Below are 23954 nucleotides of genomic sequence, written 5' to 3' on the forward strand. Positions count from 1 at the left end.
TCCCTGTTGATGCACACTTGGGTTGCTTCCAGTGTAAGCAGTGCCTTACTAATTGGACAAATTTTTAGAAGGTGGTTTTTTATCTCAAATGACAGACATTTTGAAATCGAGAGATGGTGATAAATTGCCCTCCAGAAAGGTTCTTTATATTTCCATTCTGGCGTACAAGTGGTGTCACTTAGTTTGGGCAGAATGCTTTCCAAGTGTCAGCAGAGAGTCACAGTGGAGCCGCAGCGCAGTGAGGAGGGCAGGAACCCCCAGTAGGTTGGCTTTTAAAAAGCGTGGTTAGCATGGGGTGCCTGGGTGGCTCAGCGGTAGAGCGTCTGCCTTTGGCCCAGGGCGTGATCCTGGGGTTCCAGGATTGAGTCCCACATCGGGCTCCCTGCATGGAGCCTGCTTCTCCTTCTGCTTCTGTCTCTGCCTCTTTCTTTCTGTGTCTCTCATGAATAAATAAGTAAAAAAAAAAGAAAAGCGTGATTAGCAGTTCCCACTGAGGAAGCCCAAGGCCCTCATTCTCTGGAGGAAATAGTTTGCCAATGGCAGGTGCGTCCCTGGGCTTTGGCTCCTTCCCCGTCCCTTTGTGCCTGAACCTGGTCTGGTTTTGGTCCTGCTGGGAGGGCTTAGTGTTTGTCAGGAACTGTGCAGGTTTGACAGTGCCAGGGGAAAGACTGAGAGGTCTTGCTGGCTCTGAAGCCTGGCGGCTGTGCCCCCAAAACTGCTGACCTGTCACCTGCAGTGAGCATGGGAACCAGGTGCTGACCAGGATGCTTCTCAGCAGCATTTGTCGGCTGGTCAGGTGACAGGTCTTGGGGACCAGTGTCCCCTGATGTGTGAAGCCACTTAGGATGATAGTGAGGCTGAGTGCATGATTCCTTCTGCAAGAGGATCTCATTAACCAGCCCAGACACTTTTATGGCCGTACCTACTCTGTCCACCACCTCTGATCACCTGGGTGTTGGGACTATCCATATATGAGGCGCTGCTGATGCTTGGGAGGGTGGCCGAGCTATCAGGCATCTTGGTGGGGTCTATTTCACTTAGTTTTGGTTTGGCTTCCTCGGGGGTTCCGGAGCGGGAGGGAAGGCAAAGCAGTCCCCTTTTGGGTGCTTGTAGGTATGGCCCTTCTGGGCGTCTCATGTGCTAGTGCCTCAGTGGCCTCAGCCATGAACCTTTCCATTGTGCCTTCACTCATTCATCTGTCTACTGAGAGCCATTTCTTGGAGCCTCTGCCCTGGAGAGGCGCTTGTGCCCCCATGCTGTGCTGGGTTCCAGGTCGGTCTGGTGGCCCGCAGAGGTGTATGGGCAGTGGCTGGAGACCTCAGAGCCCATCACAGCCCTGAGCTTTCCTGTGGAGGCCAACAGTGGAAGCAGGCACTCCCGGGGTTTACTCTTGGCTGGGAGTAGCAGCTCATTCTTCTAGTAGCTGAGCCCTCAGCTTCTTTCTGCCTGGGCATGTTTGGTTTCTTTACTGGTTATCTGTCTTCACGCTTGTGAAATAAGAGCGGAGGGTTGTCTTCAGAATTTCTGAAGGCTTAGAGCGGGGCCGGCTTTGGTGAGCCCTGAGTGACTGGCAGTCAGTGGTGTTTAATAAATGGTGAGTGAGTCATGAGGGTGTTGGGACTGCTTTGTTTTTGTGCCTTTGTGTCTATGGTGGTTGTGACTTAGGATGGGGCCTCTTCTGGCTTGCTTGGCTGGCTGATGAGGCCCCTGTGTTATTCATGCTGTCATGGTCCAGGGGGAATCAGAAGATAAGTGTAGCAGACTTCCTGACAACTGCCATTCTTTAGCTCCAGCCCCATCCTCGCCCAGGGGAACAGCTCCTGCCTGTCCCTGGCTCCCTGGTGAGGTTTTAAATGGGAGTTTGATTGGCCTGTGCCTGCTGGTTGAAGTGGGTGTGTGCAGCGAGGTGTGGACAGAGTAGCATCCCTGACAGGCTGGATCCCTCCACCAGGCCCCGCTGCTGCAGCTCCAGGTAGATGTGGATGGGGGGGGGGGGGGGTGGTACTGCTGGGGACCCCAGTCTGCACACAGTCCTGTTCCCTTCGTCTCGGCGTGCTCACATCAGGCTGTGCTTGCAGCACTGTGGGAAGTGGAGAAGGAGAAGTGCTTTCCCCAAGGAGCTTAGCCTGACTCCTCAGGGGCTGTCCCCTGTGTGTACTCGCCCCTGGCAGCATGCCTGTGGTTCTGTACTTCTTGCTTGGCACTCAGAGTGCTTTGGAGGGCTTTTCTCCAGCTTTGTAGATATGGCTTTTCTACTTTTGTACCTTTTTTAAAATTGATTTTAAAAAGTCTAAAGCCAGATAGCAAAAGGATTTAGACAAATTAGGCTATGCTGGGTTCCCAGGGGATTATGTTGGAGCGAGAGGAGGCATCTCCGTGTCCAGTTACTGCAGACTTGGAGAGGCTTTACTGAAGTCCTCCTGGGGTTGTGGGAAGACCTGCCCTCCCTTGTCTGTGCCTAGGCCCCCCATCCCCAGGCAAGGGGTTGGGGGCCGCACTGCAGAGGTTGTGTGGAGAGGATATTGGGGAGGGACTGCAGCAGAAGCAGCAGAGCTGGAGACCTCCTCTAGGGTAGCCTGGAATGTTTCCCCATCAACCCACATGGCCTTCAGGGGCCCAGTGTGTTGGGCAGGCTGTTGGAAGTGGTGAGGAGGTATTTGGGCAGCGTTAGGTGTGGGCTTCCTCACCCAACAGCCTCAGATGTCAGCTTTGTGGCCATGAGGAGTGATTACCCCGGGTTAAGTGCACAAAGCCTTGAGCTCTGATGTCCTTCCTCATGGGTAGTGTCATTTGTGTCGAAAGCTAGAGGGCTCCTGTCCTCTTGGGGGCAGAATGAGTGTCTCTCAGTTTTGAATTGCCTGAGTTGGTCCGGTGGTGGCCACACCCTAGTGCTCACTCGTGGGTGACTGGGGACACGGGCTCTGATTTTGCTAACACTAGCCGGGGTCTGAGGTTTGGAAGGTGGCTGGCCTTGATGAGTACTGAGTGCGAGCACACGTGCCCATGAAGCAGAGCCACAGTAAGAGGACAGGTCCACAGTCTTAGAGGCCAAGTGGAATTATCCTTTAAATAACAGATGCCAGTCAGTACAGGGCTGTTTGTGTGGCTGCCGGTGGTCCAGGTGATCTTGTTTTGCTTCAGGGTTTCTTCTGTGATGTTCACACTGTTATCCAGTGCAAAGCCCAGACCTCCCTGTCATCGGTGGTGCTGTTTGCCTTTGATCGTCTCAGGGACAGAGTGCTGAGGCATGCCCTAGCGCCTCTGCACCATACACACTGTGGCTCTGGTGTGGTGTGTGGGCTTTAGGCCCTAGGGGTCTTGGGGATGGTGTCTGGGCCAGTTCGGCAGACACTTTCTCAGACCTACTATCTGCTGGGCCCCAGCAATACATGGGCTTTGGCTGTTGCCAGATGGGCTCTTGTCTAACAGAAACTGTGCCTTAGCAGGTGGGAGTCCTGAGGATAGGGAGGAAGCAGGGGAGGGGGGAGAAAGGTGCCCCAGGTATGGGAGAGATGAGCACCAGTGTGGGTAGGTGCTGGGGTGTTGACTGGAGGTGGGCATCGCCGGCCACCTCCTAGGATTTGGTGTTGCTGTATCTGTGTCTGCATGTGGCAGAGGTAGGCTGGGGCATTGCTCTGGATCCCTTGATCTTCCCTCACTTGACTTGCCTTGGGTATGCCCCAAGCTGGTGGGTGGCGGTGAGCAGGCGTGGAGACCCTTGGCCTGGAGCTAGGCCCTGGTCAGCATTCTTCTTGTCCTTATATCTTCATGAGGGTTTAGTTCCATGGAGGCCATGGTGGATTTGTGTCTGGTGGCCTAGGAGTGTCTTCTGTGTTCTCATTGTAGTGTCCAGTATGTGGCCTAAAGCCCAGAGACTTGGAACTCTGTATTAAAGTACTTTTGTACTTGTGAGTGTGTCATATGTATTCTGTATTGGGTTCCTCTCATGGCCCAGGTATGTCCTCTGGTGGAATGTCTACCTCCCGTCTGTGCCAGACCTAGGCATGTCTTCATACAGAATGTGTCATCACAGGAACTGGGGGTGCTGGTGGCTGGGGAGTGGGGTGGTGGTGGTGGTGGGTGGAAGAGTGGCCTGGGTCCACCCTCTTGGGTCGTGCTTATTCTGATTCACCAGGCCTTAGTCTGTAGAGGGGAGACAAAGGCTTGCTTTTCAGGGTACCATGTCAGTGGCAGCCAAGAAGGCTGTGTTCATCCCTCTCTTCTTGGCTGCTGAGACATTCACAAGTGATACAGTCCCAGTCAGGAAGGATGGGTGCCCCCCGCCCCCACTGCCCTGCACGGTTTGGAGGACTGTAAGAGGGGCAGTAGGGGCTGTCTGCTTGCAGACTGAGGGTGGCATCCTCTGTGTGGGTGGCACCTTGGAATACCTGTTTTGTGTCTTGGAATTAGAGGCTGTTTAAGGGCAGGAGCCTGGTTTTCTTGGCCTGCCAGGTGGCCCGTTGCTCATTGGCTGTGTGTGGGCCCAGTGGGCAGGTGGGATAGCAAGTGTCTGCATTAATCAAAGCATCACACGATGGCAGGAGCAGGAACCTATGTGGCAGAGAGATATCTCTCTTGTAGAACACCAATGGCTTGCGGCCTGGGAGATGTACCCGTAGTTTGTGTCTAGTGTTCCTGACATTCTGTTGAAGACCACTTGCTCCAGACCGTGGCTGCTCTGCTGGCCCAGGAGGGCCTTCACATGTTGTGCTTCACATGTTGTGCTTTTGGATCCTCTGGCATGTCTGGCTTTTGGATGGCCAGGTCTTGCTAGTATAGGTCTCTGGCTTGAGAGAAGGCCAGTTGCTCAAGCAGTGATTTGATTTGGGGCAGTCGTGGCCCTTACCTGCAGGGAGCCAGGCTGGCCGGCAGAAGGGTAGAGTAGGAGAAAGCAAGGTACATGTTAGAAGGGCTGCCTCGATGGGTCTCCGGGCCCTGCTGCTCTGGGGCTGACCAGGTGCCCATGGGGTGCATGTGCAGAAGATCCTGGCCGACTCCCTGCTCCTCTTCCTGCTCTTTTTCCACTGGGCTCAGAGTGGGATGTGGGGTAGGTGCCAGGTCAACACCTCTACCCACTGGCTCTCCTTTGTAGAAACTGCCTGGAGAGATGTCATTCCTCTGTCATTTGAACACGAATGTGGGTCAGTCTGAGTAGGAAGAGGTCCCTGTGTGGAAATGAACATCTACCCAAGTGTGTGGAGGGAGCGAGTGCAGAGGGCAAAGAGTGGAAAGACACCTGTGCAATGAAGCCAAGGGTGAGATGTGCATGGAATTGCCGCCCTAGGCCCTGTCTCCCTTGTCCTATGGCTATGGAGGCCCCCGAAAGTCCATGGAAAGGGGGAATTAGGTGTCTACAGGATAGGAACCACCCAGTGGCTGAGTGCTGCTCACAGCACTCGTTTCTCCTCCCAGCCTGGTGACTGGAGTGACAGTGCAAGCCTGTAAATGGGCTTGGGGTCCAAGATGGTGGTCTGACTTAAGTCAGTGGCAAGATTGGCTGCCTTCTATGAATAGTGTTTTGCTTCTTCAACCTTCTATGAATAGTGTTTTGCTGGAGAGGTATGCAAATCAAGTTGGAATGGAAGAGAGAAAGCGATTAAAGTTTTAAAAAATTGTTTAAGAGCAGACAAACCTAAGTCCCCAAGCCCCCAGCATGGGGTTGCCTGAAGTTGGTGTTGAGGGCTTGGTTGGGGAGGGACTGGCCACTCCCTCCAGGGAGCTGTGGTCTTGTACCCATCCTTAAGTCAGTGTCCTGGGACCCAAGTCTTAGGTACAGTTTTTTTTTTTTTTTTTTTTTTTTTTTTTTTTTTAGGTACAGTTGTTTTGAGGTAAAATTTATGGTATGAGATAGGTGTAAAACGCATTGAGTCAGGGATGGACAGCAGATGGCAGATGAGAAGAAACAAGGGTGGCTGGACCTTGGTGCGCTTGGGAGCTGGTTGTGTTATAGCAGTTACTCTGCACACGGCTGGAATGTTCTCTAATGAAAGTTTTGAGAAGTTACCATCTTCCTTTTGTTCTCTTGTTTCTCCTCAGTCTCCTCTGGATGCCAGGGGTCCAGGCTCTAGGTCTCCAGCCCACCAGGAGAGGGCCCAGCACATGGCGTGGTGCAAGTGACTGCCTCCATCCTGGAAGCGGCCAGCTGCCTTCCAGGAGGTGGACATGTGAAAGGCTGCTTTGTTCAAGTTGGGAACTGGAACCAAGACCATGTTGGGGAGGTGGAGTGAGGTGCTGTTGGCTTTGCTCCAGCAGATGCGTTCAGGTCGCACTGGCAGAGAAGCCCATGCTGCTTTGGGGCAGGAGAGCTGGCTGTGTCCCTCCCACACCCTCTGGTCTGCTGTGTAACAGGTGTCATACCTGGAGAGGAGGGGGCATCAGGTTATTGGCAGTGGCTAATTTCTCACATGTATTTACACACTGCTCTTCCTTTTCATTTCTGAAGGTCATCGTTTTGAGCTTCCTCTGCTGCCATGAGTGGGGTCTTTACTTGGGGGCACATCTGTTCATGGTAGTGGGCAACAACCTCGTGGGGATGCCAAGCAGCTCTGGGCATAAGTGCCGGTGCCTCAAGGGATTGGGAAGAGTAGACTCGGTGTTTTCTGTGGCCTTTGGGAAACTGTTGAGGAACAACTGGTGTCATTTCAGATCACAAGGGACTGGAGACCCTTGTATGAACAAGCAGTGTGTTCATAGCTCAGTGTTCAGAAGACAGGAGAGGTCAATGGGGAGAATTCTCCTCTTGCTCTGCCAGCCATTGACTTCTCTTTCTATAGGCTGCTGGCACTGCTGGCTTTGGTACATTTTCTCACAAGTGCTCGATACAGGTGTAGCTCCTGTGCCTGCTAGTGCCTGTGTCCTTGATCCCCAGCTACACTACGTTGGATGCCCTGGTATGCAGCTCTCTAAGAGCCCAGTGTCTTGCCTGATGATTCCTTGTACAGAGGTTGCACAGTTGGGACAGTGCAGGAGTCCGACCTCTTGACAGAGTTGGAGTTCCCCAAGGCCTCCCTCAGTCAGGTTCAGTGATGGCTGGAAGGGCTGCGGGACTCTGGGAAGCTGTGCCTCACAGTTGGGGTTCATGACAGAAGCATGCCATCTTGTAGGATTGAGAACAGCAAGCAGGTGGGTCGCTGGGCTAGGTGCCTTATCTCCACCCATAATACTTGAGTCCTTCCACCCTGGAGGAAATGAACTGGTTCCAGACTGCTTGCTTTAATGACTTTCATTAACTCGATGTAATGAGGCCTATACTCAGGAAGTCTGTTTTTATTGGCCAATAATCCCATCTGCTTTATCAATCTCAACCTAGGGAAGGACCACCGAAGCTTTTGTTGGAAACTGTTCTCCTGGGTTGTGTCACTCTGTGTTAATTGGTGGTGGGGCTCTGAGGCCACTGGTTGTCCTTGCCAAGGATCTCCAGTGTCCCTCCCATTACACTCGTCTTGGGGAGCCCAGGGACAGAATGAATGGTGGGTTTGTTTGTGTACCAGGTATAGATACCCTAGCACATGCTCCTCGCCTTGTGGGAGGTATACGTTCTTCAAAGCATCACACAGATAGCACGAAGGGGCAACTGACCCTGGGACAGTGGTTCCTGAACTTGGGGAGTCTTCAGGAGGCCCTGGCCCAAGGGAGGAGTGCTGTGGGAGGTGGCAGGCCAGGCTTGAGGTGAAATCTGAAGGGGACGGTGAGCGTGGGGCACAAGACAGAGGCTGAGGGCTGCTGAGCAGGCCGAGTGATGGGAAGGACAGCCTGCCATGACAGGTCGGCTTTGCACGTGGCTTCAGTTTGGAGCAAGAGTGCCACAGGGACAGAGCAAAGGCTGGGAGACATCCTAGGCATACAAAATAGGAGGTGTACCTGGTCTAGGTAGGGGAGCTGGGAGGGTGCAGGCAGATGGGGCAGAAGCGGGGATAGGTTTTGGCTCTTAGGAAGGGAGAGCTGTGGACTCTGGTTTGGGTGTGTGCTTTTGAAGCAGAAATATCACAGAAATAGCCAGAATTGTCACTTGTGCACAGGTCTGAATTTGAGGGCTTACTCTGGGTCCCTTTTCTATGACCATTACTAGACCTAGACAAGCCCGCTGAGGCAGGAGATGCCTGGGAATGCAGCCTCCAGGCATGGGGACCAGGGCGTCTCCCTGGTGGGAAAGCTGCACAGCAGAGGCTGCTTATAGGCTTGTCTGGGTCTCAGCTTCCTGTCTACAGGGATGGCACCCAGGCATTGACTGGCAAAGTGATTGGCTTGTGGTACCTGGCAGTGCTTGTCCCTCTGTATCCTGCTGGGGGCACCGTGTCTGTGGAGTCGGCATACCTTGGCATACACTGGACCCTGAACATCCCGGGAGATGGGACATCAACTTTCTTTAGGTCTGCTTGTGTTCAATCTGGATGGGAACCTTGCCTGTTCTGCCACCAACCTATGTCTTTGCAAGTTAATGATGCCAGAAGGGTTGAAGTGGGTCATACTGAGTTAGTGGGCCCACATATGGGAGTATGGCTATCGCGGTGATATTGGTAAAGCCTTGGACTGCAAACATGGGAGAGGAGGTGATGGGACCCTGGTGGGGTTGTGTGCTTTTAGCAAATACCTGGGATTCACTGCTGTCCTGTGGTCACATTGCAAGCACTGACCTTGACTCTTGGCATGCAGTTCCCACGGCTCTATCTTAGGTGAGGGGGATGTCCTGGGGATTGGTGTGTACATGTTTGTGCTTGTCTTTGAGCCCTGAGGCAGCCTGGCCAGCTTTGGCAGCAGGATGGGTGGCAGGGGCTTCCGAGGGACACATCTATCCCTTAAGGATGTGTAGGATCATCTGATGAGGATCTTCTCTTTGCCTCTCCTCTCCCTCCATGAGAGAGTGGAGGACCTCTGGGCCCAAGAAGACATGGCTGGAAGCCTGTGGAATATGAGCTGGGCCAAGTAGACCCACCCTGTGAGTGGAAAGCCTGCTGCTGACCTTCAGGGCCCTGAAGCCAACAGGTTTGCAGACTTACCTTTTCTGTGAGGCTCTGGGGGCCTGACCTAACTGAATAACAGACAAAACAAATTCATTGCTCTTTAGGCTTTGTCCTTAATAATCTGGGAGCTGTGCTTAGCAGAGTGTCTGAGTGGCTTGGGTAGTTCCTGGTTTAATCAGAGCTAGGTGATAGTAGAGGTTAGTGTTTGCTGCTAGCTCTGAGGGGGTCAGGGAGCCAGTCCTTCCTAAATGTTTATTGTCTACCCTGGCATCTGGTAAGACAGGGATTGATGTACTGGTTTAACTGGGGATCCGAGCCATCCCGTTAGCCAGAGATGGGGGAAGAGGGGTGGGCAGAGCCCTGCCGGGTCTCAGGATGGGAGTCCGACAGCAAGGTCTCATGCTGCTTCTTAGAGATTTTCCCTCCTTTCCATTGCCTACACATGGACATTGCCTGAGCAGTTATGGTATGTCTGGTGCTAGAGTGGTAGGTGTCTTGAGTCCTCCTAGGTATGGGCAAGCTGGTGCGCTGGTGCATCAGGCATGGCTCCTGGGAGAGGCTGGAACTTGTTCTGGGCAGGGGGGCAAGGGGAGGGGGCAGAGGGCAGGGGAAGCAGCTTGTACAAACTCAACCCCAGCCACAGGGATCTGGTGAACTTAGATGTCCTTCATTCCCAGTACTTCTGGCCAGCATGTGGGGTGTGGCAGAGGTCCATGAGGTGGCAGGGATCAGTTCTTAGAGGTGTTTCTGGTCATGCCATGGAGGTTTTACTTAGGCCTGCAGTGGTGAGGGGAATATCCTCTGTGTGGGAGGAAACACTTCTTTTCCATGGCCACTCCACGGCCTCTCCTCACCTGAATTCTGAGACATGGCCTTGGTACTTGGCTAGACCGTGCCTGGTAGGCCTCCATGTGGCAGGGTAGCCCACTACAGGTGTCCAAGCTCTGTGGCATGGGGCAAGGTGCTCCTTCAAGTGCAGGGGGACAGTCGCCTGTGAGCAGGGAGTCAAGCAGTGGTGGTCGAGTTGTGCAAGCATTTCGAGAGTTGAGGTGGCAGCAGGTCCTCTGCCTGTGTCTCGAGTTCCAGGCCAGGTCCCTTCTAATCTGGCCGCTGTTTCCTCTGTGGGTGAGTGCCTATTCTCTGCTCACTCCTCCTGACCCCAGATGATGATCTGTTGATAGAACTGAGATTTTGGGAAAAGTCAATCACATATTCATTCTTTGCACATTTATTGGAGGCTCTGTTGTTTGGCAGACATCAGCTGGCTTTGGGGATAGAGTCGCACAAGCTGGCCTCTTGCCCTCATGGTACGAGGACAGAGAGTTTTTAACAGAATGAAAGGAGAGCTTCTTAAGGCTCAGGAAGGAAAACTTGCCGCAGCAGCACTTTGCAGGAGTGTATGACTTAGTTGGGGGTCAAACCTTGGCTGTCTCTTTGCTGGATTTGAATAATGTTGGTGGGCAGAAGGCCAGATGTTCTCTGTGGTCTGGAATTGAGGGCTGACAAGCGGTGGCAGAGCTTGTTTATGTAAAGACAGTGCCTGTTCTGAAGAGGGGCTTACCTTGCTGACAGGATGGCTGTTTGAGCTGGGGCCGCCCTGGAGGGGCTGCTCAGGCCAGCTCATGCTTGCGTCTCGCTCACTTTCCTCCCAGCTCTGGATGAGGCGGGCCAACTGGGCAGAGGAGGCACCAGAGCTTCTGGGGGGCTCACTGGCCAAAGTCACAGAGCAAATTTGTGCCACCCTCGTTGGATTGCTTGGCTAGTTGCGGTGCTTGGTGGGCAGTGCCCTCCATCACCTCCATCCATCTGGCTGGCCGCATGGTGCCATGCAGCTGGATCCTGCGTCTTTGTTGAGTTGAGCAGCCTGCTGCTGGCATTTCAGGCTTCTGTTGGGGCGCTGCCCATCCACTTAGCCTGAGGAGCACTCGGCACATATGCAGGCATGCAGCCTGTCAGCTGATAGCAGCTGTTTGAGGCCTGAGGGCTCCCAGCCGAACTTTGGCAAGGAAGGTCTGCCCGCCTGCTGAAAGGCTGACCTCCCTGCCTTTGCTCAGGACCAAGCACCTTCTGGCAGGTGCTGGGATTTGCTTTTCAGATGGGGGAGGCTCTGTGAGGTAGAGGAAGACAGTAATTACTTGGGAAAGGAAGATTTAACTTTTGGGGCAGCAATAGGACACTCTCTTGTTCTCAGAGGTGGCTCAGTTAGAAGATTAGCAATTAATTTTACGTGCAAACTGCCCTCGGCTCCGTATAACCAAACCATCCTCCCACAGCAAGGGAGGGGGGCGGTGGCAGGGTTGCTTCTCGGTTGGATTTTTCAGAGCACTGCTGTCAACTCCTGAACTGGCAGGAGTCGTTCGTGAGTCTGTGGGGAGGTCAGTCAGACACACACAGCTCTGTTTTCCCGTTTGTTCTCTGGCTCTGCCTTTCCTATGGGGCCTGAGTTTGCTGCCCTTAGGTCTCAGGAGCTCATTGCCTTTTCCTAGGATTGCTGTCACACTCTGGCTTGGAGTCGGTCTGGTGTAGCATCTGCGTCTCAGAGTTGGCACCTTTGACCCAGAACTCATTCTTTCTGGGCCCTTACAGGAAGGTTTGGGTTTAGGGGGTTGAGAGGAATCCCTAGGAGCTATTTCTGGTGTTTCTGTTAGTGGGGGCATCTTTCATTGTTTATTAGAGCTCAGCTGCAGTGTCCCGAGTGTCCCAGAAGGGGCCATTGCTCAGCTTGATTCTCTGGGGACAAAGCCTTCTTTTCTTGAAGTTTAGTTGACACAACATGACACTAGTTTCTGGCGTGCAGCATAGTGACTGCACACGACTGTATCATGCCCTGTTTGCCACAAGCTAGCTACCCTCTGACCTCGTGCAGTGCCGTGATGGCCCCACTGACTGTGTTCCCAGTGCTGTGCCTGTCATCCCTGCACCTCATTCACTCCATCACTGGAAGCTGCTGCCTCCGGCTCCCCTCCACCCACTTTGTCCATCTCTCAACTGAGACAGAGACTTTCCATAATAGAAAATGTACTTTCTGGGGTGCCTGGGTGGCTTAGTCAGTGAAGCATCTGCCTTCAGCTCAGGTCATGATCTCGAGGTCCTGGGATGGAGCCCCGTTTGAGGCCCCCTGTTCAGCCGGGAGTCTGCTCCTCCCTCTCACTCTGCCCCTCCACCTAGCTCATGCATGCAATCCCTCCCCCACCCCCCAGTCAATCAGTCAATCAATCAATCTAAAAAAAAAAAAAAAAAAAAAAAACCCAAACAAAACTTTCTCCTGTTTGGCTCATTTGCCAGGTTAGTTTTCTGAGTTTTTCTTGACTGAACAGTCGGTGCCCGTGAAGGGATGGATTAGGACAGAGGCTGTGAGTTTTTGTAGTAAAGGACTAGTTAGTAATTATTTAGGGCTTTATGGCCCATCGAGCCTGAGCTACAAGTCCTTACGTCTGCAGCATAGCATGGGGTGACCAGCATAGGGCAACGTGGCTTGGGACGTGGGATTTTTGTGCTAATGCTAGGATGATCCAGGACAATAGCAGAACTGTGGGCTATCCTGTGAGAAAGCTGCCTGGGACAGGATGTAAATGAGGGGTTTGGCTGTGTTCCAGGAAAACTTTGTTTTATTAAAACAGATGGTGGGCTGATACGGCCTGGAGGCTGTAGTAATGTGCCCACCCCTGCTTCAGGCTGTAGGGCTGGCCAGCCAGCTCAGCCTTTCTCCCTCCTTCCCCTAAGACCTCTACTCACAGTGGATCAGGGTAATTTCTTTCCTCTAATTTTCTGCTCTGGGAGAATCTGGTCTCGGGATGTGAGTTTGTTTGGAGGGAGGTAGTGGGAGTCAACCAAGCACGGGATTGAGGTGCCGCCATCGAGGTTAGGTACTGCTCTGGAGTACACATGTTGTAGGGAGGCCATATCAGGTGTTGGAGGGCCTGGGCCGAGCAGTGCTTGTGTCTGTCTTGCTTTTTCTCTGGTGACTTAGAGTGGTCAGGAGTAGGCATTGTGGCCATACCTGTTCCATTCAACAGATATTTGCCGAGTGATCACGGCGTGCAGAGAATGAGGTATGTGAGGTCCCTGCTCCACCACCGAGCAGAGCACTGTCACGTTACAGGGTGCTGAGAGAGAAGGGTTTGAGGGCCAGGGCAGGAGGCTTCATCTGATCAGGGAGGGGAAGCCCTCCTGCAGGGAAGGTGGTAGACCACCAGAGCTGGGCTGGATGCTGTGTCTCAGCCTCCCCTTGGGTGCTGTTAGTCTCCGCCTGAACCCCTGGAGTCTCCAGGGCTCTCTTTCCCAGCACCTCGTCTCCCTGGCTGCCCCATCCTCCTGCTCTGGGATAGGCTGCTGCCCCCTCCTCAGGAAACATGAGCCATGGATCTGTATAGCAAGGAGTTGCTTTTGTTTCCATCAGAAACATGAACCTCGGTTTGGAGTGCTTCCATTTACTGACAACCCTTGCCAAATTAATTTTATTTAATTATCTCCCGGGGCTAAGCTTGAATACATTTTGTGTTAAATTCACATTTTTTCCCCTTTTCTAAACGAAATGGACTTAATATCCTTGTTAAAATCTGATTAAAACTAAAATTGAGTTTTTTGAAGTCTGATTATCCCATGAAATGGAATTTTTAAACGTAATTACGGATGGATTTGCATATACTTTTCAGCACCATTGAAAAGAAAGTTGGAATCATTTATTAATGACATCTTTTCTGTCATTTCCTTGGGGCATGACGCTCGTGCAGGAGTGAGGTAGGTGAGGGAGAAAATCTCCTCTTCTCTCCACTCTTTCTCAGAATCTGTTGTAAACTTTCTTCCTCAGAGAACCTGTTCCCAAGGAATCTGAGCATCATCTGCTTTCCATTCTGCCCTGTGCTACTCTCCCTGTGTGAGTGGTTGATGGCCTTTCGGGTGCATGCACACCCCTGCATTGCCTCCCAGACCTCAGAGCTCTTACCATGAGTGGAAGAGGATGGGTGGGAGGGACTGCAGCCTCTGGCTGCCTCCCCTTTCAGCCCCAAATACAGATTTACAGTTGATGGGCTACCCCCGTCCTAACTCTGGTTTACATGCATACTATGAGAAAACAAACCAAACATACTTCATAACCACCAGGGGGAAAAAAAAAAAAAAAACAAGGGATTTTCAGAGGCTACCTCCTCATTCTTTGAGAAACACCGCTGTTTCAGAAAGGATTGTTTCCTGTGAGGGACCTGGATCAGTAGCACCTGCTCTGACTTCCATGCGATAGCGTAGATAGCAGATCCCCAACCTGCCTTCAGGGGCTCTGCGTGTAAGGGCCAGTGTCCCCGACTCTCCCCACAGGATGGCCCTTTGCTCTGTGTTCTGTATATGTGCACAGCACTCCAGGGAGCTGATGCCACAGTGGGCACCTGGCCTTGGAGCAGCCCTCTGCCCTTAGGCAGGGTGAGGCAGTGTGCCCATGCTGCCTGGCAGGAATCGGCTCTGCTCATGGTTGCTCTGTGAAGGTCTGTGGCCTGTGTTGGGAGGCACTCCACAGGTTCACAAGAAGCTAGGAATAGGAGTCTTTTTGTAAAATTGCCAGATTTTCAAAGTGCTGCTTGGGATTCGTTACCTGGATCAGTAGCCTGGGTGCCACATGCCTCCCTCCCTTGAAGCCATGTTGTGGCCATGATCACCTCTGGGCCTCGTATGTGCACTTTTCTCTTGGGAGTGCCCATGAGTTTGACCTGTTCATCTGAGGGCCGGTGAAACAGCAGGGCATCCTGATTGTTGGCAGAGCTTAGAGGAGGGCCCACGCTGGACCTAACTGCCCGGTCCAAGCTTTTTTTTTTCTCTTTGTCTTTTTTGGCTTTAGCTCCTAGAGGGAGAACTTGTATGCATTTTATAGATAGCTGTAGGAGGAGTAGAGCCCAGGGGCTTTGGGCTGGGTCTTGGTGGGGGATAGCAGTTCAAGGGTTTCTGTAGGGGAATGCAGTGCAGCCTGATAAGTACCAGTGAGGATCAGTTTGTTGGGCTCTTTTGAACTTGACCTCTTGGAAACCACTTCAGGCCATCCTGGAGAGAGAGACCGTGGGGAGCTGGACCTCTAGGCCTATTGGTGGATTGCAGCCTGCCCATGATGAAGCCGCCACCTTTGCTGCACTGAGGTTCCCACCTGTGAGATGGAGCTCAGAGCACCTCCTGCCTGGGTTCTGGAGGAGATTAGAGATGACAGATGCATACTGGTCACTGATTGCCCTGGAACTTAGCAGCTTGAACAAGAGCATTTCTCACCTCAAGTCCCTGTGGATCACAAATCTGGACTGGCTTTGTGGGGTACTGTGGTTTCCGGCCTCTCCTGAGGTGGTGGTTATCTCAAGGCTGCACTGAGGCCGCTTGGCTTCCTTGCTCTCATGTGTGCAGGCAGTGCTCACTTTCCTGCCACCTGGGCCTCTCCGCAAAGCGTAGTATGGCGGGGCAGCTGGCCTCTCTGGCCTCTCTGGTAGAACTAGCCAGAGGGCAAGGGTGGCAGCACTAGCAAGATGGAAGCCATTCTCTGTGACCTGGTCACAGAGGGGCCGTCCATCACTTTGCTTTGTTTCTTCCTGTGAATTGAGTCTATCCTGGAGAAGGGAGGTATGCAGAGCATGGATTCTGAGATGTGGCTTCATGGGGAGCCAGGTGGCATCTCTGAACACTATCTGTTTATGTGATAGGCAAAATTAGAAACAAAAAGGAATTATTCAGTCAGTGAAGCATCTGCCTTTGGCTCGGGTTTTGATCCCAGGGTCCTGGGATCACACCTGTGTTGGACTCCAAGCTCAGTGAGGAGTCTGCTTCTCTCTCTCCCTCTGCTCCTCCCCACTACTCATGCTCTCTCTTACTCTCTCTGAAATAAAGAAATAACATCTTTAAGAACTTTAGTTGTGACAGCACAGAAAAATTAACATGTTTATAGAGATAAATTTTGCAAATCTTTTAACCCAAAATTCTGAATTACAGTGTTTAATGGGTTAATTCTGAAGTTTGGAAAATGAGTTTTTTTGTGGTTTGTGACTCACTTTTTTGTGCTGTATTCCCCAAAGAAAGTTCTACAGATGCCATAGCATCTGGAGCAACGTTGGTGTAACACAAACTCCTTCCCTTGCCCCTGGCCCTTTGCCCTTTGCCCTTCCTTCCAGAAACCATCACTGCCATCCACAGGGCACACAGCCATATATACACCTGCCTTTGCAGACAAAAATGCTTTTACAGACATTTTTACACAATTGCCATTTTTTAAAAAGTGAGTTCATTGAAGTAGGATTTGCGTAAAAAGCCGTGTATGATCGTGTGACATTTGACAAATGTGTAACAGTCCTGCCAGCGCCCCAGAGTCAGAGTGCAGATGTTTCCCTGCCCTGACGTTCCCTGATGGACAAGGCTGTGGGTTCCTTGCCTCTCCTCTGGCCCTGGTCTCCGTGAGCAGTGCTGCCTCCTCTGGAATGACATGTCAGCAGAGACAGACGGCCCTGGGGCTCTGGTGTTGTCACTGTGCTTATTCTTACAGGACCGTGGGGACTACACACACAGTTTCTCCAGTAGATACGGGGCTGTTCCCATGAGTCTGTTCCTGAGCAAGCTGCCCTTCTTTTCTGTCCTCCTCCTCCTGCCCTTCCTCTCCTTCCTCTCCCCCCTCCTCTGCCCTATGCCCTCCCTACTCTCCCCCCATATTCTCCCCATCTTCTCCTCTTCTCTGCCCCCATACTCCTCCTTCTCCCCCCTTCCCTCTGCCTCCATGCCCCCTCCTCCCCCTCCTCTGTCCCCATGTCCCTCCTCTCCCTCCCCCCTCCTCTCTCCCTTGCACCCCTCCTTTCCTCTCCTCCCTCTGCCTGCATATCTTTCCTCCCCTTCCTCCCCATCCCCTCTTCTCTCCCTTTTACCCCTTCTTTCTTTTGCCCTCTCCTCTGTCCCCCTTGTCCCTCCTCCTTCCCCTCCTCCATACCTCCTTTCCTCTCCCCGCTCCTTTGCCTCCATGCCCCTCGTCCCCCTCCTCTCTCCCTTCATCCCTCCTTTCCTCTCCCCTCTCCTCTGTCCCCCTTGTCCCTTCTCTCCCCTTCTGCCCCTCTTCTCTCCTCCTTCCTTTTCCTCTCCCCTCTCCTTCCTTTTACCTCTCACTCTTCTCCCCTCCCTGTCCTTCCCCCTCCTCTTCTCTCCCTCTGCCCCTCTTCTCCCCATCCCCTTCCCCTCCTCCGCCCTCTCTCTCCTCCCCCTTCTTCCCCCTTCTTCTCCTGCTCCTCCCTCCCTTCTTTTCCTTCCTTCTCTTCCCTCATTTTTACTCTCAAGTGGTTATTATATTCACTTGCAGTCACAGTAAGGGCCACTTTCTCAATTTACTTTTTATCTATAGCTGTTTTTTTCATTCCCATTCTTGTTTAATTTGATTTTTTGAATGTATGGAACATGAGTATGTTTTATTTATTTATTTATTTTTTATTTTATTTTTTTATTTTTATTTTTTTTTAAATTTTATTTATTTATGATAGTCATACAGAGAGAAAGAGAGAGAGGCAGAGACACAGGCAGAGGGAGAAGCAGGCTCCATGCGCCGGGAGCCTGATGTGGGATTCGATCCCGGGTCTCCAGGATCGCGCCCTGGGCCAAAGGCAGGCGCCAAACCGCTGCGCCACCCAGGGATCCCATGTTTTAGACTGTTAAAACTACACAGAGGCAAATCCAAACAAATGTTTTCCATCCTGTCCCCATTCTGTTTGAATCTTCCCTTCCCTTAGAGGTAACGTGTTTTATTTAGTTTTCCTGGTGTATCCTTCCTGTGTTACTGTTCGTAATGAATAGGAATATGTATATCTTCTTTTCTTCTGTCACATAAAAGATAGGGTGCTGTATATACTCTTTGACGCTTTGTTTTACATAATGATATCTCTTGAAAGTCACTGCATGATCAATTTATATCAGTATTCATCCTTCTTTTTGTAGTGACCTAATACTCCTTTGTCTCTGGGCATCATCCAGTGAGTCTTCTGTTCTTAGATATTTAGGTAGTTTCTGATAAATTTCTATGCTGTAGTGAGTAGCTTTGTGTATGTGCACTTCTATATTGTTGGTGGTATTTCTTTGGGGTAAACTATTAGATTGGGATTGCTGGGGGAAAGAATGTGTATATCATATATGTGATATACAGTTGCATTCTTGATGTTTTTATATTCTAACTTTGTAGGATTTTGTGATTAAGATTCTATATACTTTACAATTAATGTAATCATATACGTTTGTTATGTGTACATATGCTTCTGTTAGCTATTGTGCAGGCCTCAGCTGGGGCCGCAGGAGTGTACATCCTGCCACCTGGGTGTGCAAGCACCTGTTTCCCTACAGCCAGGGGGAACATAATTTAACAGTGTTTTCAGAGAGTTGTGGGTATTCTTTGGTACAATTCCCAGACAAGTTATAGTTTTTCATATTTTTTTTTATTGTGGTAAAATACGCATAACATAAAATGTACCATTTTAACCATTTTAAAGCCTACAGTTTTCTGGCATTCACATTGTTGTGCAGCCATCACCACTGTCTCCAGGACTTCCTCAACTTCCCAAACCCAGAACTCTGTCCTCATCAAACCTTTACCCTTCTTTCCCTCCCCCAGTTCATGGCACCACTGTCTCCTCTCTGTCCCCATGGCTTGGACAACTCTGGGGACCTTGAACAAGTGAAATAATCATACAGTGTTTGTCCTTTGGACACTGGCACTGGCTTATTTTACTGAGCCTACTGTCTTCGTGATTCACCCCTGTGGTAGCAGGTGCCAGAATCTCCTTCCTTTTTAAGGCTAAAGAAGAATGCATTGTTTGTAGACCACAACTTGTTTGTTCCTCTGACAATGGACACTTGGGTTCTCCTTCTACCTTTTGGCTGTTGTGAATAATGCTGCTTTGAACATGGGCGTATACATGCCTCTTGCAGACTCCACTGTCAGTTCTTTGGGTCTATATGCAGCAGTGGGATTGCTGGATCCCATGGTAATTCTCTGTTTACTTTTTTTTGACAGATCACCATACTGTGTCCCTCAGTTTCTGCCCCATTTTATATTTCCACCAGCAGAGCACAGAGTTCCAATTTTCTACTTTCTTGCTAACACCTAGTATTTGTTTGTTTTTACTTATTTCACTTTTTTGTTAGTTTTTTTGTTTGTTTGTTTTGATAGTAAGCACCCTAATGGTGGTGAAGTGGCATCTCATTGTGGTTTTGATCTCCAAGTTCCTACTGCTCAGTGATGGTGAGCGTCTTTTCATGTACTTCTTGGCTGTTTTAGTGTCTCTGAGGACATATTTGTTCAGTCCTTTGTCATTTCTTTCTCAGGTTGTTTTCTTTTTTTTAAATATTTTATTTATTTATTCATGAAAGACACAGAGAGAGAGAGAGGGACAGAGACACAGGCAGAGAGACAAGCAGGCTTCATGCAGGGAGCCCGACGTGGGACTCAATCGTGGGTCTCCAGGATCACACCCTGGGCTGAAGGCTGTGGTAAACCGCTGAGCCACCCGGGCTGCCCAGGTTATTTGTTTTCTTGATGTTGAGTTGTGAGGATTCTTTATGTATCTAGCTACTAGACCTTATCAGGTAATGTGATCTGCAGGTACTTTCTCCCATCTGCTCTCCTGCTAGAGTCCTACGTACAGAAGTGTTAAATTTTAGCTGAGTCCAACTTCTCTGTTTCCCTTTGTTGCCTGTGCTTTGATGTCATCCCCCAGAAGTCATCACCAAGGCCAGGGTCTACAAGCTATCCCTCCTGTGTTTCCCTCTAAGTCTTATAGTTTTAGCTTCTACATGTAGGCCTTTGGTCCATTTTGATTTATTTTTGTATATGATCTTAAGTAAGGGTCCAGAATCCTTCCTTTCATGTGGATGTCCAGTGTCCCCACACCATTTCTTGGAAAGACTGTCTTTCCCCACTGAATGGTCTTGGGAGTTGTGCTGAGAATCATTTGACCCATATGTGCAAGGGTTTATTTCTGGGCTTCCTGTTCTATTCCACAAAGGTGCACAGTGTGTGTGTCTGTTTTTTATGCCAGTGCCACTTTGTTTTGATTTTTGTGGCTTTGTAATAAGCTGTCAAATGAGAAAGTGTGAACCTTCCCACTGTGATCTCCCCCACACCCCAATATTGTTTTGGCTATTCTGGGTCCCTTGAGATTTCATAAGAGTTTTAGGATTGACTTCTGTTTTTGCAAAAAACATTATGGGAATTTTGACAGGGACTACACTGAATTTATAGATTACTTTGGTTTGTATTGTCATCTTAGCAATGTGAGTTCTTCTGCAGTGATGCTATGTCAGTGGCCCGCCATATTGTGGAACCTGAAGCCCCATCAGTGACTTTTCAACCTGTTGTTCTGTGCAAACTTCTGCACTAAAACTCATTGATATGTCTTCTTTGAGTGGACATGTTATCCACGCATGGTTATGGAACACCATACATTTTGGTCATTTGAAAAATATTGGTTCACAGAGTCATGCAGATCTTTTAAACCTTACCATGGTTATTATGTGTTATAAAAAAAAAATCACCAACAGATGCTGAAAAGTCTTTTAAAAAAGGGATTTATAAAGCTCATAGTGGCAGATAATAAATTTTTAAAAGTCCCAATTTACACCTGGAAGCTTTAGATTATCACTGGCAGCAAGTGCTCTGGGCGGTTTTCTATGAGGTGAGAAGTGTGTTTTACCCACTGGTGAGACCTGTGCCGGACACCTGGCGTGAGTGGCTGCTGTCAGCTGTTGTCTCTGGTAAAGTCATCTCCACCAAAGTGCCCTTTTCACAACAGCCACCCTAGCACAGTCTGTGGGGGTTGACCCTCAAAACATTACAGGGACTGGGGGTGCTGATGTCCCCCCCTCGCCCAGTAAAAAATCCGCACGTAATTTTGACTCTTCAAAAACTTAACTGTGGACTGCCTTACTGATAACATAGTTGATGACCATGTTTTATATGTTAAATATATTGTATGCTGTATTCTTGTGATAAAGTGAGCTGGAAAAAAAGAAAATGTTATTAAGAAAATCATAAAGAGGAGGAAGTTCACATATAGCATTTTACTGTAGGTATTGAAAATAATGTGCATTTGAGGGGACCCAAGCAGCTCATCCTGTGCTGCTCATGGGGCGACTGTATATGTCTTGCCAATATTTTTGCCTAGCCCATGGCTTGGTTTTCATTTAATTGTTGAATATAATTCATGTTCCATAAAATTGACTAGATTAAGGAGTTTAATTCAGTGCTGTGCAGAATATTATCAAGATCGTGCAACTGTAGCCCCTGATTGCAGAACATTGACACTCAGAAGGAATCTTGTATCTCTTCGTAGCCACTTCCCATTCTCTTTTCCCTGGCCTCTGCACCCACAAGTCTGCTTTCTCTCAGTATGGATTTGCCTGCTCCAGATAGTTCATGTGAATGGAGTCAGACCACATGGTGCGTTTGTATCTGGCTTCTTCCACTTGGCATCATCTTTGTGAAGTTTGTCTGTGTTGGAGCACGACTCTGTTCTTGATGACTTTTTATGAGTAAATGGTACCCTGTTGGATGGATGTACCACATTTTGTTTGTCCATTCATCAGTTGATAGATGTTTGGGTGGTTGCCAGTTTGGGCTGTTGTGAATAGCAGTGTTCTAAGCATTCTTGTACAGATTTTTTAAAAAATTTATTTATGATAGTCACAGAGAGAGAGAGAGAGAGAGAGAGAGAGAGAGTCAGAGACACAGGCAGAGGGAGAAGCAGGGTCCATGCACCGGGAGCCCGATGTGGGATTCAATCCCGGGTCTCCAGGATCGTGCCCTGGGCCAAAGGCAGGCGCCAAACCGCTGCGCCACCCAGGGATCCCTCTTGTACAGATTTTTATGTGGATGTGTGTCTTTAGTCATCTTTGGTAAATACCTAGGATGGAGTTGCTGGGTCATAGGGCATTTCTTTATTTCACTTTGTTTGGAACTGCCAGATTGTCGTGCACAGTGGCTATAGCATTTTCCATTCCCACTGGTTGTGCGTGGGGGTTTCAGCTTCTTCAATTCCTACCCAGCATTGTACCTGCCTCTTTGTGACTGTAGCTGTCTTCGGGGGTGTGGAGCATGAGCTTACTGATGTCCATTTGTATGTGGCTAAGCTGAGCACACTTCAGTGTTGCGCATAACAAAGGTGCGTATGTGACAGGAGTAGTTCAGAAGAGTCACGGAAGACATAAACAGCAAAATACACAGTAGCCAGCAGCAACCTCTCGGTGGTATAGGGACTGAGGTGCTTAGAGTTGCTGCATGATAGCATTTGAAGTGTCCTGTTCTGGGGCACTTGAGGGGCTCAGTCAGTGAAGCGTCTGCCTTTAGCTCAGGTCATGATCTAGGGTCCTGGAATGGAGTCCCACGTCTGCTCCCTGCTCAGCGGGGAGTCTTCTGCTCCCTCTGCCTCTGCTTCTCCTCCTGCTCATGCTCTGCTCCCCTTGCTTGTGCTCTCACACTTTCTTTCTCTCTCAAATAAATAAATCAAATCTGTAAAAAAAAGAAAAAGAGAAAAGAAAGAAAGAAATGTCCCATTCTCACAATTATAAGACACGCAAAGAAATCGTAACTCAAACACAAGGAAAACCAGCAATAGAACTAGAGAATATTAACATACCAGAAATGATAGAAAAGGACCAAATAGAAATTCTGCAGTTGGAAAGTACCGTAGCTGAAGGGAAAATGCCTTAGATGAGCCCGGCAATGGATCAGAGCAGTTGGAAGGGAGGGTCTGTGCGGGAAGACAGGTCCTTTGTGGCCACCTGCCCAGAGGAAGGAGAGCAGAGAGAGGAAGGAGACCAGAGAGAGGACAGCTTGCACCTCTGCTGCATAGTGGCCCTCTCAATGCTGCAAGGAGGGGGCACGGAAGGCACATGCATGGGAGGGGATGTGGACCTAACTGTGCAGGAGGTGTGGTTTGTATACAGGAAATGCTAACAGACAGGCAGACACAAGTGTGGCTCTCAGGCCCAGGGTTGAATTGGGCAGGTGCAGACCCAGGGGTGGTGTCCCAGACATCGGGGTGTCCCCTCATGCTGGCTCTGAACAGTCTTGTGGAGATGGTCATCCTGAGGCGTAGTATTGTCTGCTCTCTCATCACCTTCCCATTGTTGGTACTGCATGGACAAGCTCCTGTCCTTGTCACTCACTCTCCTGACAGCCTCGTCAGGCCCTTCTTATTTGGAAATAGTAGCAGTTGGTCACAGCTGTGATGTCTCTGATGTCTTAGGGTACACTTGGGGGTGCTTTTTGATTTTGATGAAATCTAATTTATTGTTTTTTTTTTTCCTTTATGGTGAGTGATTTTGTGCTTTAAAGAGTGTCCTGCTGCTTTGTGCCTGAAAATTAATTTTCGTGTGTTTTCTTTTAGAAGCTTTCTGTTTAATCATTTATGTGTGGCTGTGTGATCTGTCTTGTGTGTGGCCTGAGGCTAGAGCCAAGGTTCTGTGTTTTAACCCAGACTTTGACCAAGTTGAACACTGGGTTTGAACAAGTCACTCTTTCCCCGCACTGTTCCTGTGAATAGATAAAGGTGGTGTGCATGCGATAGTCTGTGTCCAGGACCCGTTCTCGATCACTGGGGGTCTGTGTAAGTCTGGAAGGGGAGTAGTGCAGATCTCCCACATTTGTCTATCTGTCTGTCTGTCTTTCTTTTCTCTCTTTCTCTCTCTCTCTCTCTTTCTCTCTCTCTCTCTTTTCTTTCATTCATTCATTCATCCATTCATTCTAGTGTACTCCATGCCCAGCATGGAGCCCGTTGTCGTGCCTGAACTCATGACCTCTGAGATCAGGATCTGAGCTGAGATCAAGAGTTGGAGGCTCATTCAACTGTGCCACCCAGGCGCCTTGTTTCCTTTCTTAAGATTGTTGGCTGTTAAAGTTTTTCTTGCTTTTCAGTGTACATTTTAGAAGTAGATCATCAGCATCTGCTCAAAACCCTGTTGTGATTTTTTTTTTTTTTATTGAGTTTGTGTGAGCTTATGGATCATTTGAAA

The 23954-nt window shown here is 49.9% G+C and overlaps 1 protein-coding gene across 4 annotated transcripts in view; it reads left to right on the plus strand.

Annotated features, from left to right (window-relative positions):
* MAD1L1 (mitotic arrest deficient 1 like 1) overlaps positions 1-23954 on the plus strand; it is a 345450-nt gene that overhangs the window by 21409 nt on the left and 300087 nt on the right. The window contains exon 1 of one of the 4 annotated variants that reach the window (XM_041747762.1): positions 23506-23548. The exons of 2 other annotated variants lie outside the window; for them this stretch is intronic. The gene's annotated coding sequence lies outside the window, so the exon portion shown is untranslated. Of the gene's footprint in view, positions 1-23505; positions 23549-23954 lie in introns of those variants that run through there. One more of the 4 variants, XM_041747761.1, reaches the window with a different exon arrangement.

The sequence above is a fragment of the Vulpes lagopus genome, chromosome 3 (genome assembly GCF_018345385.1).
Source record: "Vulpes lagopus strain Blue_001 chromosome 3, ASM1834538v1, whole genome shotgun sequence".
NCBI classification, from domain to species: Eukaryota; Metazoa; Chordata; class Mammalia; order Carnivora; family Canidae; genus Vulpes; species Vulpes lagopus.